General features: G+C 41.8%; 1 pseudogene; it reads right to left on the reverse strand.

Moving 5' to 3' along the window:
• Nucleotides 1-5,182: 5,182 nt before the first annotated feature.
• Rhoay-ps2 (ras homolog A translocated to the Y, pseudogene 2) lies at nt 5,183-5,959 on the reverse strand (annotated as a pseudogene).

Here is a 19,613-nt window from a genome sequence, read left to right on the forward strand (position 1 = left end):
GTGTCCAATAGAGAAAAGGTAATTTCTAAATAGAAGCAAGACTTGTAATTCTGAAAGTCGGGGCTAAAATTGTAAAATAGCTGTAAAACAGTTACACGTTTTTTAAAAGGGGGATTGTCCTTCATATTTAAAGGAAAAATGGCTATTGTCATTAGCACAACAATCTTTGGTTGTACAAAGATTTCTGGTGTAAGGAAAATTTCTTTTAAGATCTTAAAAGTTGTAGAGGCAGTGGTGGCACATGCCTTTAATCCCAGCACTTGGGAAGCAGAGGCAGGCAGATTTCTGAGTTCAAGGCTAGCCTGGTCTACAGAGTGAGTTCCAGGACAGCCAGTGCTATACAGAGAAAGCCTGTCTTGAAACTGCCAGCCTCCTCAAAAAAAAAAAAAAAAATTATTTTTTTAATTTTTTTACTAGATATTTTCTTCATTTGCATTTCAAATGCTATCCTGAAAGTCCCCTATACCCTCCCCGCTCCCTGCTCCCCTACCTACCCACTCCCTCCTCTTGGCCCTGGCCTTCCCCTGTACTGGGGCATATAAAGTTTGCAAGACCAAGGGGCCTCTCTTCCCAGTGATGGCCGACCAGGCCATCTTCTGCTACATATACATGAGCTCTGGGGGTACTGGTTAGTTCATATTGTTGTTCTTCCTATAGGGTTGCAGATCCCTTCAGATCCTTGGGTACTTTCTCTAGCTCCTCCATTGGGAGCTATCCAATTAATTCTATCCAATTAAAGAGAGAGAGAGAGAGAGAGAGAGAGAGAGAGAGAGAGAGAGAGAGAGAGAGAGAGAGAGAAAGAGAGAGATCTTAAAAGTTACTGTTCTACTACTTAAAAGAGGAACACATCTGTTTGAGCAGAAGTCTTGAGTAAATATTTTGTGGAAGAGGTACAGTCCTGTGCTACCTGCAGCTGTTGGAGAGTCTTTCTTTGATAAATGGCTTGGTCACCTGAGGCTGTTGAATTACCTCTATTGTTTGAGGGGCCAGAGGTAGGTCCCTCACAGTTTCCCTGGTTTGATAAAATTTCTGTATTATTAAGGATTATAGTAGCACCAGATAAGGCAGTACCATTTTTATGAAAGTTAGTTTGGCATTCCTTATGCCAGTGGTAGTCTTTCAGACAACTATGACACCCCGTTGGATTTTTGCTTTGAGTGGGGCCAGGAACGTTAAAATTTATGGCACCTCCTGCTTTACCAGGACATTGTTTGCTGATAAGTCCAGGCTTCTTATTTGAATAACTTTTGTGAGCCAAGTCTGATTTATTAAATGTTTTCTGTCCTTGATTAGTACGATTTTGGATAGTGCCCTAACCTTGTGAGGTTGTTGTAATGGGTACACTTTGAAAATATGAAGTAGCAACCTCAATGCTTTAAATAAATTTCCAGATGTTTTTAATTGTCTTTAGAAGAGATAGAAAAGTGGGTGCAGCATTCTCAAAGGCCAGTTGTTTTAAAACAATATCTTTTGCTTCAGAGCTAAGAACTATGATATTCTCTACTGCCTCCATTGAGAGAGCAACCTTTGTCAGAGAATCAACCATACAGTTACCCTCATGAGTAGGACCAGGAAGCATTGTATAAACTTGAACATGTCCTACCAAAAAAAGGACACTCTCTAGATTGAGTTAACACCTGTAGTTTTGAAAGTAGAGCGAAGATTGTGGAGTGGCTAGATGGCAGTGGAGCTGTCTCGATATACGGAAATAATCTGACAATATACTGAGAGTCTGTATATAAGTTAAAGGACTTGTTTTTAAGTATTTTAAAGGCAATGATTGTTGTTTTTAATTGCACTTGCTCAGCAGAAGTTTCTTGCCTAGGGAAAGATTCTTTGTTGCTATCAATAATCAAAGCAGCCTGCCCTGAACCTGAGCCTTCAGTAAACACCATTGCTGCTTGGGGGAGGCATGGAGGTTGACTCAGTTCTGAGAGGAAAGATGACTTGATGTCCTATAATGAAATATAATAAGGGGTGATTAGGCAAGTGATTAGAATAGGTCCCTGTATATCCTAATTGTGCAATCTGCCATTGCTCAGATTCATAAGACAAAATGTTATGTTGGTCTGCAGTATAAGGAGTAACCATATCTCTCTTTACCCCTTTTCTCCCTTTACCTAATAATGTGGCTACCAGGGAGGAATAAGCAATGACTATTCCTTTTTGTGCCACTGGCAAATATAACCATTCTAATATACCCTACTGCCATAAACGAGGATTGGCATAGCCGTTGGTCCTGAAAAGGAAACAAAAGGGCAAACCCACAAAGGAGCACCAGTGACCAGATCTTTCCACATTATGATATATGGGATCTGGTCGGTGTGCCTCTTAGAGCCAGAGCCAAAAATGTGCCTCTTGACAGCCAATATAAGAGGCAGTGAGAATGAACAATCAGGAGGCTATCCAATATGAAAGGTAGGCCACTCTGAGAAGCAAAAAGTAATCTATTTATTTTTCTTTACATCTACTGAAAGATTGTGAGCTCTAGTCTCAACCTCCTTCCAGTGTTGTAAGTAAAGCTAAGAGGGGTGGAAGGTCCATGTCCCAATCTGTCCAAAAATAACGTCAGTCCTAGTCCACACACAAAAAGAGAAATGAAAAATAAAATACCAGTGTGCTCCTGCCATGAGTACCACAGAAGACACACTGAATAACTTGGTAGTGGTCTCTTTGCCACTAACCCCAGATGAAGTCGAACTCTCTTGGATCCGACTTCCCACTGAGAGTCTGGAGCATCCTCCAGGACTCTCCTTGCCACGGCCTTATGGCAAGTCTCCCAACCACTTCTGGCAACTCCTGACAGACAACTCCTTCATGGAGTCTTCAGAACCAAAACCAAGCTGATCAGCAGCTGATTAGAGTCAGAGAAAGTAGAGAGGCACACACAAGACAAACATGGTAACTGCTCAAGCGGTCCTCTGATCTCCAGTCACTGGTCCTGGAGAAGGACAGCCCTTTTCTCTTCCTGTCTCCCAGCCATCTGAATAGTCTCCATACTCTGACTTAAAACATTTATTAATATTCTCCGCTCTACTCCTTAGCACTGTTCTCATTCTGTTGTATAAAATCTTTTAAATCCTTTCCCAAGCCTCCTGGGTTTTTCCCCAGGGCACTGTTTTCTGTGTTGTTGTTGTTGTTTTGTGAAGACATAGCAAATGAAGATACAAATGAAACTTAAGATAGTAGTAATGATATCTTGCAAAATGCACATTTTCCTTTAAATCCACCCTTTGCAAATATTCAAAATAACATCACATACAATCCAAGAGCAGTTTGCCATCTTTTGCTGTCTTTTATTTTCTTCTCTAGAAAACTGCCTATATACTATTAGTTGGAGAAATTAACTGGTTCAGAAAGAAGTATAGTCAGATGGAGAGGAGAGGTCCCTCTAGCCCCACCCAAAGCAACCCATAAGAACTGGTGGCTCCTCTGGGAGGCAACTTGGATATAGTGCGGAGAAAGGAGCACTGTGACTTAGAGCTAGACCCTGAAATCCACCTTAGAAGGGCTATGCCACCTCCAAAGTATAAATGCTTCAGGGGTCAAATTCCTATTTATTTAGTCCAGTCTGGAAAGGAGTACTGGAATGATATATACGGTTGAAGTGGGGAGGTGTGGCCATATTTTATCAGGGAAATTGACAAAATGAGAATTTTAAAACTAAACTTTCCATCTGACTTTTTTTTCCAAATGCCCTTGAAAGAAAGAAAGACAGAAAGACAGAAAGACAGAAAGAGAAGAAGCAGCAATACAGTTTCTGTGGGGATCACAAATAGCAGTATTAGGAAATCCAATTATAAAAATAAACTGCATCTAGTCTGGGGCAGATATACTTATTTTTTGGTAACATACATTAAGTGGCACAATTACACAGTAACTATAAGGTAAGTAACAAAAGACTACAGAACTGTGTAACTCTGCTACAGCTGCAGTGGTCTTGGGCATTTCTGGCTGAGCAAGTTTTCAAAAACTGGATGCCCACCCCAGAGCTCTGCCGGTGGAGACTGTTCAGAAGTAAAGTAAAGTAAAGTAAAGTAAAGTAAAGTAAAGTAAAGTAAAGTAAAGTAAAGTAAAGTAAAGTAAAGTAAAGTAAAGTAAAGTAAGTAAAGTGAAGTGAAGTGAAGTGAAGTGAAGTGAAGTGAAGTGAAGTAAAGTAAAGTAAAGTAAAGTAAAGTAAAGTAAAGTAAAGTAAAGTAAAGTAGTGACTCACCAGAGTTCTTGCAGCTGACAGAAAATAGGCAGAATATGTTGAGTATAAAGCAGTTACAGCCCAGTTCACAAAACTTACCAACTGTTTCTCTTTCTAGAAAGAAGCAAGAAGTTAAGAAATTCTTTGAACACATGAACCTCAAGAAGAAGGAAGACCAAAGTGTGGACACTTTGATCCTTCTTAGAAGGGGGAACAAAATACCCATGAAAGGAGTTACAAAGACAAAATTTGGAGCAGAGACTGAAGGAATGACCATCCAGAGATTGCACCACCTGGGGATCCATTCCACAAACAACCACCAAACCCAGACACTAGGCAGATGCCAACAAGTGCTTTCTGTCATTAGCCAGATATAGCTGTCTCCTGAGAGGCTCTGCCAGTGCCTGACAAATACAGAGGCAGATGCTCACAGGCATCCATTGGACAGAACACAGGGTCTCCAGTGAAGGAGCTAGAGAAAGTACCCAAAAGCTGAAGGGGTTTCTGTCCCATAGGAAGAACAACAATATGAACTAACGAGTAACCCAAGAGTTCCCAGGGACTAAACCAAGAACCAAAGAGTACTCATGGTGGGACTCATGGCTCCAGTTGCATATGTAGCAGAGGATGGCCTAGACGGTCATCAATGGGAGGACCTGTGAAGATTCTATGCCCCAGTATAGGGGAATGCCAGGGCCAGGAAGTGGGAGTGGGTGGTTGGGTGAGCAGGGTGGGGGATGGGGAATGGGATAGGGTAGATTTCAGAAGGAAAATGAGGAAAGGGGATAAAATTTGAAATGTAAATAAGGAAAATATCTAATAAAACAGAAAACTTAAAAAAAAAACAGAAAGGAAATTTTTTCAATTAGCGTCTAATGTTAGGTGGAGTACAGAGAGGGCAGTTAAAGCAGTGTCAGAAGGACCCTGTCTAGTCAGACAGGTTGGACATCATTAATAATCATGCTTGGCCTGTAAATACTGGTAGCCAGATGACTTCTGATTTGCAATCTTAGGTAAATTATAGATAAATGAAAAGACCAGTAAGCAGACACCAAGATTAATAACCAGCACTTGCAATTAACTGCAAGAAGCTGTGCTTCCAAGGATTCAGACGATGAGGCACCCAGACTTATTCTTCTCACGTCTAGCTTGCAGAGGAGCTCTCCTGGCTATCTGCAAAACCTCTCTCCCTCCATCACTGGGTGTTCTTGTTGAACACACCATGTACCCGAAAGTGCCAATCCTGCTTGCCATATCTCTGCCTTTGTTAGGTTTTACCAGCTCCTGCTTCAATTTGACTAACTCCTGTCTTGTGTGTTCTTCATTCCAAAGATCCTTCCTGTTCGCAACTAGGATGATGGTAACATTTGGACAGAAATGCTTGACTTCTGGAGTCCATTTTTCTGGGATGTTTTCTAAAGTATCAGTGCTGTCAATGGAAAAACACATCAGTATAACATCAGTGTCTGCATAGGAGAGAGGCCTCAGGCAGTCATAATCTCCCTGTCCAGCTGTGTCCCATAAAGCCAACTCTACCTGCTTTCCATCCACTTCAATATCTGCCACGTAGTTTTCATACACTGTGGGTACATAAACTTCTGGAAACTGGTCCTTGCTGAGGACTATGAGCAAGCATGTCTTATTCCACAAGCTCCATCACCAACAATAGTCGTCCAGATGGCAGCCATCACTTATGAAGGTGCTGAAAACACACAGCTTCTGGGATGCAGTTGTACAAACTACCTGGAACGTCTCAGATGCAAGGCTCAAGGCGACTACTCTGAGTCCAGCCTCTTTGAGCTGAGGACGCCTGTCCTAGAGTCCGGGATTCTGCCAGTCAGCCAGTCCACAGGTAAGCTAGTCCGCCGGTCCGCCACGGGTCAGCGAGTCCACCAGTTCTCGATTCCGCCAGTTCTCCAGTCCACAAGTACTGAGACAAGGACTAGCACCTCTTTGGCAGACAGATGACTAAAGAGAGAATCGCTGTTGGGGTAGCGGGGTGAGAGCACGAGTGGTCGTCCTTTTATTTTTTATCATTATTTTCATTTCAAGTGTTAACCCCTTTCCCGGTTTCCCTTCTGGAAGCCCCTATCCCATCCTCCCTCCCCCTGCTTCTGTGAGGGTGTTCTTCCACCCACTTACCCACTCCCTCCTTCCTGCCCTATCAATGTGGAATTCTTATTCTTGGACCTGGAGCTTCTTGTTCCTTTGTCTGCCTCCCTCTGGTGTTTGATTGAGGACATTGCAGTCCTTTCCGATTCTTTTTATGCTAAGCCAGAGGCTGACTGTTGAAAGACCCTTGGCTTCTGTACATCTGAGCTTTAGCGTGTCTTTTGTCTGGGCTGCTGCCTGCAGCTTGTGTACCACCGATCTCAGGCAGCCTACAAGAAAAGAAGTAGTCGGGAGAAGGGGTCTGGCTGCACAGTGTCCTACACAAACTTGGGGATAAGGAAAATGAGCAAGAGAAGCCTGAAGCCTGACTAGGGGCAGAGATGCCCAGATCAGACCCCTATGCCTGTGAGAAGGATTGGAAATTTAGCTGCATATTTTACAGCTGTTGATCCTCAGCTGTGAAGGCTGCATCTCAGGCAGCCGGCCCCAGTGTCCCTGGTCTTTCTCTCAGCCCCAGGCAACCCCAGACTGTGTTTGTGGCACTGGCACCACCTCATGTCTTGGTCCTGCCTCCTATTGGAGCATAGGCAGTGGGGAGGGAGCCTCACAGTTATCTCTCTGTACACCTCTTAGACCCACTCCACACTTTATTTCCACCGTCTGCAGCTTTAGAGCACAACCCTAGTTGTTTATATTCAGGAGTGTGGGAGGCTTTTATCTCAGGTTAGCTCAGTTCTAAGCCAGACATTTAGTGTGCCAATTTGTTACAGACCTTTGTCATCCTACTAAGATTGCATACAAGACACACAATCTAGATACTTTCATTGTAAACCATATGCTTAGACTGAGCAGATCTAGGACTATACTAGCTTATTCCACTGCTCTATTTATTTGCTGTTTTTATTTGCTGTTTCTCCTGACCACGTGTTTCTGTTCCATGGGGGCTTCCCCCTACTCTGTCTTCTTCTTCTTCTTCTCTTCCATATCTCTCTCTATCTGCAAGCCTCTTTGGAGCCTCCAATCCCTCCTTTCCATTCCACTGCCCAAGCATAGGCTCTATCTAGTATTCCGTTGTCCAGTTAAAATGGGGAGAAATGGTAACACTTGAGTACTAGATGGTCTGCTCTTGGGGTGGGGGTGAGGGAACTACCTCTTATAGAATCAGTAGAGGTGTTAGAATACAAGTAGAATCAGGCCAACCCACTACAGCCAACACTTAATAAACAGGACCTCATCGAACAGAAAAGCTTCAATAAGTCTAAGGACACCTTTAATAGGACAAAATTACATGCTACAGATTGGGAAACTATCTTCACTAACGCTATATCTGACAGAGCCAATATCCAATTGTATAAAGAACTCAGGAAGTTAGGTACCAACTAATCAAATAACCCAATTTAAAAATGGGTACAGAGCTAAACAGAGAAATCCCAAGTGGTGAGCAATCTCGAATGGACGAGAAGCACTTAAAGAAATGTTCAGTGACCTTAGTCATCAGGGGAATGCAAATCAAAACTACCCAGATTCCCCCTTACGCTCATCAGAATGGCTAACATCAAAAACTCAGTGTGTCAGGGTCCGAATATCACTGAAAGAAGACCCCAAACTCAGATGGTATGCAAAGACAGAGTGTTTCCTGCAGAAACAACCAGCAGGCAGGAGTCAACCATCTTTTATATGGCAACTCTAGATGCAGGCCTTCTTAAATGGGTTAGTGGAATTTTGTAGAAGGACTAGGTAATCTAACATTTCACTGGTGGGTGTTACAGGAGTCACACGGGATGGCTTCTGACTGGCTTGTGCCAGGTGAATCCAGTGGTCTGCATTCAAATGTCATGAACATTTAGACCACTGAATGAGATAGCGCTGCCAAGCAGAGATGGCCCATGCTTGAGATAAGATATTTTTCAATTCTGGTGGTTATGCCCAGGCTGTCCTTTGGGAGGAGGTTTTATGAACTTCTTCCTGGATTTTATCACCTGTTCCTGGAGCTGGTGCCTTGTGATCTCCTTTTTGAAACAGGACTGGTCCTTAAATGGAGGCAGATAGGGTTTATATCAGCCTTTCAAAGTAACAGCACAGGCTGTGTTTGTAGGGTAAGGAAAACACACCTACACTCCTGGTGAGAGTACCAACTTGTACAACCTCTGTGGAAATAAAGTTGCCACTTCCTCAAAATATTGGGAATAATTCTCTCCTGGGCATATACCCAAAAGTTGCTCCACCATTCCAAAAGGACACGTACTCTACTATGATCATAGCAGCTTTATTCATAATAACCAGAAACTGAAAACAACCTAGATAACCTTCAACTGAGGAACACATGAAGAAAACGTGGCTCATTGACACAATTGAAGGCTACTCAGCTATTAAAAACAAGGAAATCAGGGGTTTCACAGGCACAGAAGATATCATCCTGAGTGAGGTAACCCCCAGACTCAATAGCACAGGCATGTTATATAACTAAAAAATAAGTATATATTAGCAATAAAGTATAGGATAACTACATTATAATCAACTATCCCAAAGAAGCCAAGTAACAAGGTGAGCCCAAGTAAGGATGTTTGAATCTTCCTCAGGAGAAGAAACAAGAGAGATATAGGAGGCAGAGGAACTGAGGGAACTGGTCAGGAGAGGGGCTGGGGACAGGAGTGTAGGAGGTCAGGGGTAGATCAGACATAAGGAGATTAGGGGAGAGAGAAGACAAATCTGCGCCCTCTCTCTCTCTCTCTCTCTCTCTCTCTCTCTGTCTCTCTCTCTCTCTCTCTCTCTCTCTCTCTTTGTGTGTGTGTGTGTGTCTGTAGGTGTGTGTGTCTGTGTGTCTGTGGGTGTCTCTGTGTGTATGTGTGTGTCTGTGTATGGAGGGAGTGAGCAACCTTGAGGATATAGGAATGACCTGGGATGGGTGGAGACCCCAGGGAGTCTATGGGGGCAACTAGCTGAGACTCCTAGCAGTGGGGAATATGGACCCAGAAGTGGACACTTCCACTAGAGGCAGTAGAGGGAAAAGGACAATTTCCCACACACAAAAGCTTGGACCCCAAATTCCTCCCAACGACAACAAGTGTAGAAACAAATACATAGAGACTTAGGGAATTGCCAAAGAATGACTGGCCCAACTTGAAATCTATCCTATGAACAAGAACCAATCCCTGAGTAGTAATGATTATCTGTTACATTTGCAGATAGGAACCTAGCAAAACTCTCCCCTGGAGGTTAATCCTAAGAGCTCACTGGAACAGATGTAGGGGACCCATAGCCAAACATTAGATGGAGTTTGGGAAGTGTGGAAAAATTGGTGGAAGGGCTGAGGGACCCTTAGAGGGCAGGGACCCCAACAGGAAGACCAACAGAGTCAATTCATGTAGACCCTGGGCTTGGGGTGTTGGTTCCCAATGCCAAACAAACAAACAAACAAACAAACAACAAAATAAACAAACAAAACCAAAAGGCAAACAAAAAAACAATAGGTGAGCATGGCCTGGACATAGAATGCCTGCATACTTAGCAAATGAGCAGTCAAGGCTTCATGCAGGTCTCCCAACAACTGGAGCAGGGGCTGTCTTTCAGTCTGCTAGATGCGCATCTGTGGTTCCTGTTCCCCTAAATGGTGTGAGTTGTCTGGCTTAAGAAGGAGAAGATGTGCCTAGTCCTACAGAGACTTGATCTGATTCAGGTGGGAGGGTACTCTGGGGAGCACCCAGAGGTCGGTTTTTCCTTGGGAAAGGAGAAGGGGAGGGGAAATGGGCAGAAAATCTCATGAGGGGCACTCGAGGAGCAGGGAAGCTGATATTGCACTATAAAGTGAATGAATAGATAAATAAATTAATTAACAACAACAACAACAATAATAAAAAGGAATGTAAGTTGGTGCATGTTCTGGATTGCCCTGGTGCTGTTGGTATTTTGTTGCTAATTCTGTTTCCTCAAGATAGGTTGCCCCAAGGAAGAGTGGATAACACACTCAGGTGACTTCATATGAAGTTTCTCCCCATTTTAACTGGTCAAATAAAAGCTAGAGCCTGTGGAAGGGAAACGTGGGGCTGGAGGTTTTGGAGAAGGAGAAGAAAGGAAGGAGGAGAGGGGATGAAGAGACAGAGCAGTCAGAGGAAGACTGAGAAAGATCAGCAGAACCACATGGCCTAGAGAAGCTACAAGTAGCAAGAGATCTCATAGCTGGGAAATAGAGTAGTGGTAAATCTGTTTAACTTAGCTGTGCAGCTTATATGTATTATAACTGAGATGTGTGTTCTTCACATGGCCTGATTTGGGTTGGAGATTTATTTACTGCAACAAGTAGGTGCCCAACATCTCGATTAGAACAAAACTAAGAGTTGGGCAGTGGCGGTGCATGCCTTTAATCTCAGCAATTGGGAGGCAGAGGCAGGCAGATTTCTGCATTTGAGGCCAGCCTGGTCTACAGAGTGAGTCCCAGGACAGCCAAAGCTACACAGAGCAACCCTGTCTAGAAAAAGAAAAACCAGGTATCTGTCTAGGAAACTGTCCATTTCATCTAGGTTTTCCAGTTTTGTTGAGTATAGCCTTTTGTAGTAGGGTCTGATGATGTTTTGGATTTCCTCAGGTTCAGTTGTTATGTCTCCTTTTCCTTTTTTGATTTTGTAAATTAGGATACTGTCCCTGTGCCCTCCAGTTCGTCTGGCTAAAGGTTTATCTATCTTGTTGATTTTTCTCAAAGAACCAGCTCCTGATTTCGTTGATTATTTGAATAGTTCTTTTTGTTTCCACTTGGTTGGTTTCAGCCCTAAGATTGATTATTTCCAGTCTTCTACTCTTCTTGGGTAAATTTGCTTCCTTTCATTCTAGAGCTTCTAGGTGTGCTGTGTATGCTCAGGCTGCTAGTGTATGCTCTCTCTAGTTTCTTTTTGGAGGCACTCAGGGCTATGAGTTTTCCTCTTAGGACTGCCTTCATTGTGTCCCATAAGTTTGGGTATGTTGTGGCTTCATTTTCATTAAACTCTAAAAAGTCTTTAATATCTTTTTTTATTTCTTCCTTGACCAAGGTATCATTGAGTAGAGTGTTGTTCAGTTTCCACGTAAATGTTGCCTTTCTATTATTTATGCTGTTATTGAAGATCAGCCTTAGTTCATGGTGATCTGATAGGATGCATGGGATAATTTTAATAATTTTGTATCTGTTGAGGCCTGTTTTGTGATCGATTATATGGTCAATTTTGGCAGAGGTACCATGAGGTACTAAGAAGAAAGTATATCCTTTTGTTTTAGGATAAAATGTTTTGTAGATATCTGCTAAATCCATTTGGTTCATAACTTCTGTTAGTTTCCCATGTGTAACTGTTTAGTTTCTGTTTCCAGGATCTCTCCATTGGTGAGAGTGGGGTGTTGAAGTCTCCCACTATTATTGTGTGAGGTGCAGATGATATGATAGTATATATAAGTGACCCCCAAAATTCTATCAGAGAACTCCTAAACCTGATAAACAGCTTCAGTGCAGTAGCTGGATATGGAATTAACTCAAACATATCACTGGCCTTTCTCTACACAAAGGATTGTCAGGATGAGAGAGAAATTAGGGAAACAAGACCCTTCACTATAGTCACAAATAACATAAAATACCTTGGTGTGAGTCTAACTAAGGAAGTGAAAGATCTGTATGATAAGAACTTCAAGTCTCTGAAGAAAGAAATTGAAGAAGATCTCAGAAGATGGAAAGATCTCCAGTACTCATGGTTTGGCAGGACTAATATAGTCAAAATGGCTATCCTGCCAAAAGCAATCTACAGATTCAATGCAATCCCCATCAAAATTCCAACTCAATTCTTCATACAGTTAGAAAGGGCAATTTGCAAATTCATCTGGAATAACAAAAAACCTAAGATTGCAAAAACTATTCTCAACAATAAAAAAACCTCTGGTGGAATCACCATGCCTAACATTAAGCTGTACTACAGAGCAATTGTGATAACAACTGCATGGAACTGGTACAGCGCGAGACAAGTAGATCAATGGAATAGAATTCAAGACCCAGAAATGAACTCACACACCTATGGTCACTTGATCTTTGACAAGGGAGCTAAAACCATGCAGTGGAAAAAAAAATGACAGCATTTTCAACAATTGGTGCTGGTACAACAGGCAGTTATCACGTAGACAAATGCGAATTGATCCATTCTTATCTCTTTGTACAAAGCTGAAGTCTAAGTGGATCAAAGAACTCCACATAAAACCAGAGACACTCAAATTTATAGAGGAGAAAGTGGGGGAAAGTCTTGAAGATATGGCCACAGGGGAAACATTACTGAACAGAACATCAATGGCTTGTGTTGTAAGATCAAGAATCAACAAATGGGACCTCATAAAATTGCAAAGCTTCTGTAATGCAAAACATACTGTCAATAAGACAAAAGGGCCATCAACAGATTGGGAAAGGATTTTTACCAATTTTTATCAGATTTTACCTAAATCTGATAGGGAACTAATATCCAATATATACAAAGAGCTCAAGAAGCTGGACTCCAGAAATTTGAATAACCCCATTGAAATATGGGGTACATAGCTAAACAAAGAATTCTCAACTGAGGAATACCAAAGGGCTGAGAAGCACCTGAAAAAATGTTCAACATCCTTAATCTTCAGGGAAATGCAAATCAAAACAACCCTGAGATACCACCACCTCAGTCAAAATGGCTAAGATCAAAAATTCAGGTGAGAGCAGGTGCTGGCAAGGATGTGGAGAAAGAGGAAAACTCCTCCATTGCTGGTGGGATTGCAAGCTTGTACAACCACTCTGGAAATCATTCTGGCGGTTCCTCAGAAAATTGGACATAGTACTACTGGAAGATTCAGCCATACTGCTACTGGGCATATACCCAGAAGATGTTACAACTGGTAATAAAGACACATGTTCATATTTATAATAGCCATAAACTGGAAAGAACCCAGATGTCCCTCAACAGAGGAATGGATACAGAAAATGTGGTACTCCATTTACACAATGGAGTACTACTCAGCTGTTACAAAAAATGAATTTATGAAATTCTTAGGCAAATGGGTGTATATGGAAGATATCATCCCAAGTGAGTTAACCCAAATACAAAAGAACTCACTTGATATGCACTCACTGATAAGTGGATATTAGCCCAGAAACTTAGAATACCCAAGATGGAATGTGCAAAATACAAGATAGTCAAGAGGAAGGAAGATGAACACATGGATAGCTCATCCCTCTTTAGAACAGGGAACAAAATACCAATGGAAGTAGCTACAGAGACAATGTTTGGAGCTATGACAAAAGGATGGACTGCCCCACCTGGGATCCATCCCATAATCAGTGACCAATGCAGACACTATGGCATATGCCAGCAATGAGCTCTTGTAGGGGTCTGCAACCCTCTAGGTTGAACAACAAAGTCCAATTGGGCCAAAGACCTCATAAAAAAACTGGATACACTTTGTCTGATAGAAGAGAAAGCAGGGAAGAGCCTTGAACACATTGGTACATGAAACAACTTTCTGAACAGAACACCAACAGCTCAGGCATGAAGATCAACAATTGATAAATGAGACTGAAAAGCTCATGAAACTGAAAAGCTTCTATAAGGAAAAGGACACCATTGATAGGACAAAACTACAGCCTACAGATTGGGAAAGAATCTTCACCAACCTTACATCTGACAGAGGGGTCATATATAATACATAAAGAATTCAAGAATTAGATACCAACAAATAAAATAACCCAATTACATTATGAGGTATAGAGCTAAACAGAGAATTCACCACAGGGGAATCTTGAATGACCAAGAAGCACTTAAAGAAGTGTTCAAAGTCGATAGTCATCAGGGACATACAAATCAAAGCTACTCTTGGATTTCACCTTACACCCATTACAATTGCTAACATGAAATACTCAAGGGAACAGCACATGATGTTGAGGATGTGGAGCAAGGGGAAAACTCTCTCATTCTTGCTGCAAATGCAAAGAGGTGTAAACACTCTAGAAATCAATTTGATCATTTCTCAGAAAATCTGAAATTCTACCTCACATCCCAGCTATACCACTGCAGGGAATACATATACCCAAAAGATCCCCCACCATACCACAAGAGTCTACCTGCTCCAATATGATTATAGCAGTTTTATTCAAAGTAGACAGAAACTGGAAATAACTTAGATGTCCTCAAATGGACAATGTACACACACACACACACACACACACACACACACACACACACACACACACACACACAGGCACATAGGCATGTACCCATGGGAGGGAGTTCATGTATCCCTGTGTGTGTACATGCATGGTATTTACTTACAATAAAGTACAGAATATTCATGTTATAATCCACAGGCACATAGAAGCTAAATAATAGGAAGGGCATAAGGGAAGATTTTTGAATTTTAGACAGAAGTGGAGATAAATTGTCATTATAGGCGAATTACTGGTAGGAAGGTTCTGGAAAAAGGTGTAGAGGGAATGGGGAAGAGAACAGAGAGGGTGATCAGATGTAGGGAGAGCTTGGAAGAGAGGACCAGGAGAGTGAGTGGAAATTGGAGCAGCATGGGTGGACTTTTCATCCCAGAGATCACAAGTCCTCTTAGAGTCCAAAATGTACCCGGACAGAATTTTAATGATCAGTCCCAATTCCTGCACTCCTCAGGGTCAGGAGTGAGCAAGGCACCCCCGCTACGGCAGGGAGAATCTCATGTATGTCTTTCATGACCTTTGCAAACAAGCAAATCTTAACTTTTGCTATGAGAGTTTAGTATAAACACATTGTTACAAACACTAGGTTTTTGGTTGTGTTTTGTTTTGTTTGTTTTGTTTTGTTTTACCTCATTGTCATCCACCAGTTTGGGAGAGCTTCTTTTTCAGGTCAAGTCCACCAGGTTCTCAGGAGGACTTGGTGGTCCCTTAGTTTGAAGAACAGTCTGAGCAGTAGGAACCTAAGTCTCACTTTACTGAGAAATACAAATACAAATCCCAAGACTTTGGAAAAATGGCTGCAAGCTGAACAATAAGGAAAAGGGAGGTCCTGTCACTTTTAACCCAGAGTAAAATCAGTAGTGAAGGCAGAAATGGTGGATTCAGCTTCTAATACCAGTGTCCTAAGCCCAGTGCTTGTTTGGATAAATGTGCAGTATAATCTGGACACCACTGGGAAAAGATGGTCTCATGGTACAAGTTAAGAACATAGATCCTCAAAGCAGTAAACAAAAGGGATCCAAAACACATACTCCCTGGGGAGCATGGACAAGCAACATTTTGGGAGAAATGGAGCAAAATAAACATAAGCAAACCTTCATAGTAACAACATACACAAATACACACACACACACACACACACACACACACACACAGCCTCACAACACAGGTATACATGTTTACCTAGGGTCACTCAGAATTGTAAACTACAAGTGTGTTCTGCAAAGAGCCACTGCTCCTTACAGTAAACTATACAGAAGCAGGTGTTTTATTCCCTGAAGTGCTAATAAGCATATTCAGGTTAAAGGCCAGGCTGTCCAGAAGCCAACGTAGCAGTGGGAGGGGACAAAACTGCTGGACATTTGGTTATGAGGGTCACAGGCAGGAATTAGGCCCCAGGAGTTCAGCTGGTCCAAGAAATTCTCCAATCTTGCCAGGCTCCAAAGTAAGACCAGGATGGTCCATTAAGAGTATTTCCTTGTCATGTCTAAACCTTCATTGCCTAGGACTGTGTTAAGTTCCCAAAAGAAACCAGTTTGGAGATAGCTTTCTATAGAGTTCTTCATTTTTCCAAATCCTTACAAGATAATAATTATTACCCAGGAAAGTTCCAAGAGTGCCTAATGGTGTTTTTTTTTTCTCTAAACTTTCCTTCCCGGGAAATATCCTCTACCTCCCCCCATTCATATGCTCTCTCTCTCTCTCTCTCTCTCTCTCTCTCTCTCTCTCTCTCTCTCTCTCTCTCTCTCTCTCTCTCTCTCTCTCTCTCTCTCTCTCTGTCCTTCTGTGTGTCTATAAGTGAGTGTGTGTATAAATATGTTTATTTTTTTTCTATGCCAATTCCTCTAGTTTTGTGTATTTACAGCAGACAAGGACTGATTCATGATCTTTTTTTTGATGGCTGATGTGGAAGGGTCTAGCTGACTATGGGTAGGGTCATCCCCCATGAAGTGGATGTACACAGTGTGGTGGGGACCATGGAGGGGACTGACAAGGATTTTTTTTTTGAAGAACTGAAGATCTTTGTGGCATGACCAATTAAAGTGTCCTCTAATTTCTAAGTAAGTTCAATACTTATCTGTGTTCAGTATTCTGTCTACTCATATTTCAAAAGGAAAATTGCCTCCTCTATTTCATCCTGTTTTACTTCATTTAATCTATGAAATTCCTTGTAACCAGAAAGGGTGGTAAATTTTAAAGACCTTTAAAATATGACTGGTAGATATCGGGTTGGTTTAAGTTCATGTCAACTTTGTAATCAGGCCCTAGAGGTAAGTTTTCCTTGCACTTTGCAAAGAATTCATGATTGTCATTGACTTCAATACAAGGTATTTAATCCTGTAAATTACAGCTTTTTTTTTTTTTTAATAAAAGTGGTCATCCTCTAACTGTGGATTTTCATAAGGGGAATTTTGGTGCTGCCTCAAAGAGTCTAGCAACATTTTTGATATGAAGAACAGCTTAAAGATAACAAAGGGAAAGATTGGAACAGGGAAAATAACCACCAAGGATGTTGGTGAGTCAGAAACTGAAGACTTTCACAGAAAGAAAATAAAAACAAAAACAAAACAAAACAAAAACCAAACAAATCAACAAAAACAAACAAACAAACAAGCAAACAAACAATAAAAAGAATGTAAAAGCCATCTACTTGGGCAGAATGTGACTGAGGTCATCAGGCCATTTCAGTAGGAATTTCATTTTGTATTTCTAGGAGACCATATGAAAAGGTAAAGCCTAGATGCTGAAAGTTACTGAGTTTAACTAGGGATGGAACCATCCTGAGAGGGGTTCTATGATGTAAGCTGAGCTAGGGTGATCACAGAGCACTGGCTGGAGGTTGCACATCTATTCTACTTGGAGGTGCTAGATTCCCTTGTAGGTGGGTTCACTATCTTTGCAGTGGTGTGTGAAAGCCAAGTCAGCTCCTGAACCACAAAGTTGTTCAACAGGCTTTTGGTGCCTGGCCTGTTTCAGAAGACAGAATCTTGATGACTAGGACATTTTCTTTGGGTAAGTATATTTATGAAGTAATTGGGACCCTCATAGCTCCAGAAAGCTAAAAGTTTTCCCTCCTACAGTGAGTAACTGTACATTCTAATTTCTCCCATGTTTGGGAGTTAGGGGCATGGATAGTCTAGGTTAGTTATCTCCTGAGTTTATTATCCTTGCTAACAATATCTAGTTCACAATTCCATTAAAATGCCAAAGCTCCTCTTTGTCCTTGTGCATTTTAGAAGATATTAGTTCTAAATGGCTGATATTGCCTGGACTTGTTGAGGTCTTGTTGAGGTTGGAGATAAAATGGCTTCACCAAATAATCCTGAGGCTGGGTCAGGAGACACAATAGAGAAGGCCAGTGGTGTGCTGTGTCCCTAGGCAGATATTTGTGAATGTAGCCACCTAGCTCATCAGAGCTTGCAGGTAGAAGAGAGGTGTGGTGACCATTCTGATTCATTTTTTTAAAAATTCTGTTCTGCTTGCTCATTGGGGGGTGACAGGCATACCAACTCCCACACTGACCTAGCCATTCAAGGAGAGGTTCCTCAGCAGAGGCAAATTAGCTCAGGGCTGAAGAAATGTATATCTGAGTATGTTATTCTGAGCTCTAGAGAATTACTTGTTAATTTCCCTATGTTTACTTCCTTGCTTCCCTTGTTTGATTAAAGCCCTCAGGGTCCAATCACTTTTCAGAATGTATATTGTACTACCTATGAACTTTGTACGGTGGACCAAAGCCTTCCTCAAAGACCCATGACTGACATTTCAAACCCATTTCACCACAGCATTCTTTATGTGACACAAAGTGATAGGATCCATCTATCTCTTTAAGGATATCTCTGTCTAGCAGTTCCAAATGGACAATGTTCAGGCTAACAGGATCAGCACCCCCAGGAGGTTTTATAAATATGAGTTCAAGAAGAAGAAAAATTCAATGCAGTTTCAGGATCTTGATCCCCATCCCTGCATCTTAATCCCATAGGGTGGAGTCAGAAGGTTAGGTCAGAAGTCTAAACTTCACCTATACTACAACCAACTGTGAAGATTTCTAGCCATCTCCTGTTTCTGTCTGGTACTTAGTCACACCAAGTCTGCCTTAAGGCATACTGCAAGTCTAGTGTGAGATAGTGCCAGCAGATGATTGTAAAAACCCACTATGTGTTGACTTGTACATAAAATGAGACATCTATAATATAGACACACACGTACATACACACATACTCACAGAAAGAGGTAAGAAGTGGAGAAGCTGAGTCTTAGGAACCCTCAAGGAAGAGAGAGTAGAAATCTTGTAAGGCACAGAGGTCTGTGTCTATCTGCACAAAATCGGGTTATTCTGGCTTCCATTATGGAGTGGGAGGGCCTCACTATCCCTCATCCTTATCTGAGAAAGTATGGACAGTTGTTGGGGGAGGGAGAGTCAGTTTTCATCAAAGGTATGGCCTTTGAAAGTGATAGGTTGTCCATGCTCTAGTGGTAGCTCCATGTCCAAGAGTTTATGGGCAACACAAATGGTTTAAATGGGTTGTAACAAAGGGGAGAAGAGGAGATGTGAAGTTGGGAGGAGGAGTTAGGTGGGGATGGGTCTGGTTCTGGTCTGGGAGGAGTTACTAAGAGAATTGGAAAGTAAATTCCATCAAAATATATTGTATGAAATTCTCAAGGAATTAATGAAAGTGGTTCTTAATATACCACGTCTGTACTGAAGATATAGAGACCACTTATTTTGCCATCTCCTAAATAACAACTCCTTGTATAGAAGAAATGTTCAGTATCCTTAGTCATCAGGGAAATACAAATCAAAACAACCCTGATTTCCCCTTACACCCATCAGAAGGGCTAACATCAAAAACTCAGGGTGGCATGGTCTGAATATCACTGAAGGAAGACCCCAAACTCAAATGGTATGCAAAGACAGAGTGTTTCCTGCAGAAACAACCAGCAGGCAGGAGTTAAACATCTTTTAAATGGCAACCCCAGACAAAGGCATGCAGGCCTTCTTAAAGGGATTAGGGGAATTTTGTAGAAGGACTAGGTAATCTAACATTTCATTGGTGGGTGCTACACAAGTCACAGGGGATGGCTTCTGATTGGCTTGTGCCAGGTGAATACAGTGGTCTG

Source organism: Mus musculus, chromosome Y, assembly GCF_000001635.26.
Source record: "Mus musculus strain C57BL/6J chromosome Y, GRCm38.p6 C57BL/6J".
Lineage (NCBI taxonomy): Eukaryota > Metazoa > Chordata > Mammalia > Rodentia > Muridae > Mus > Mus musculus.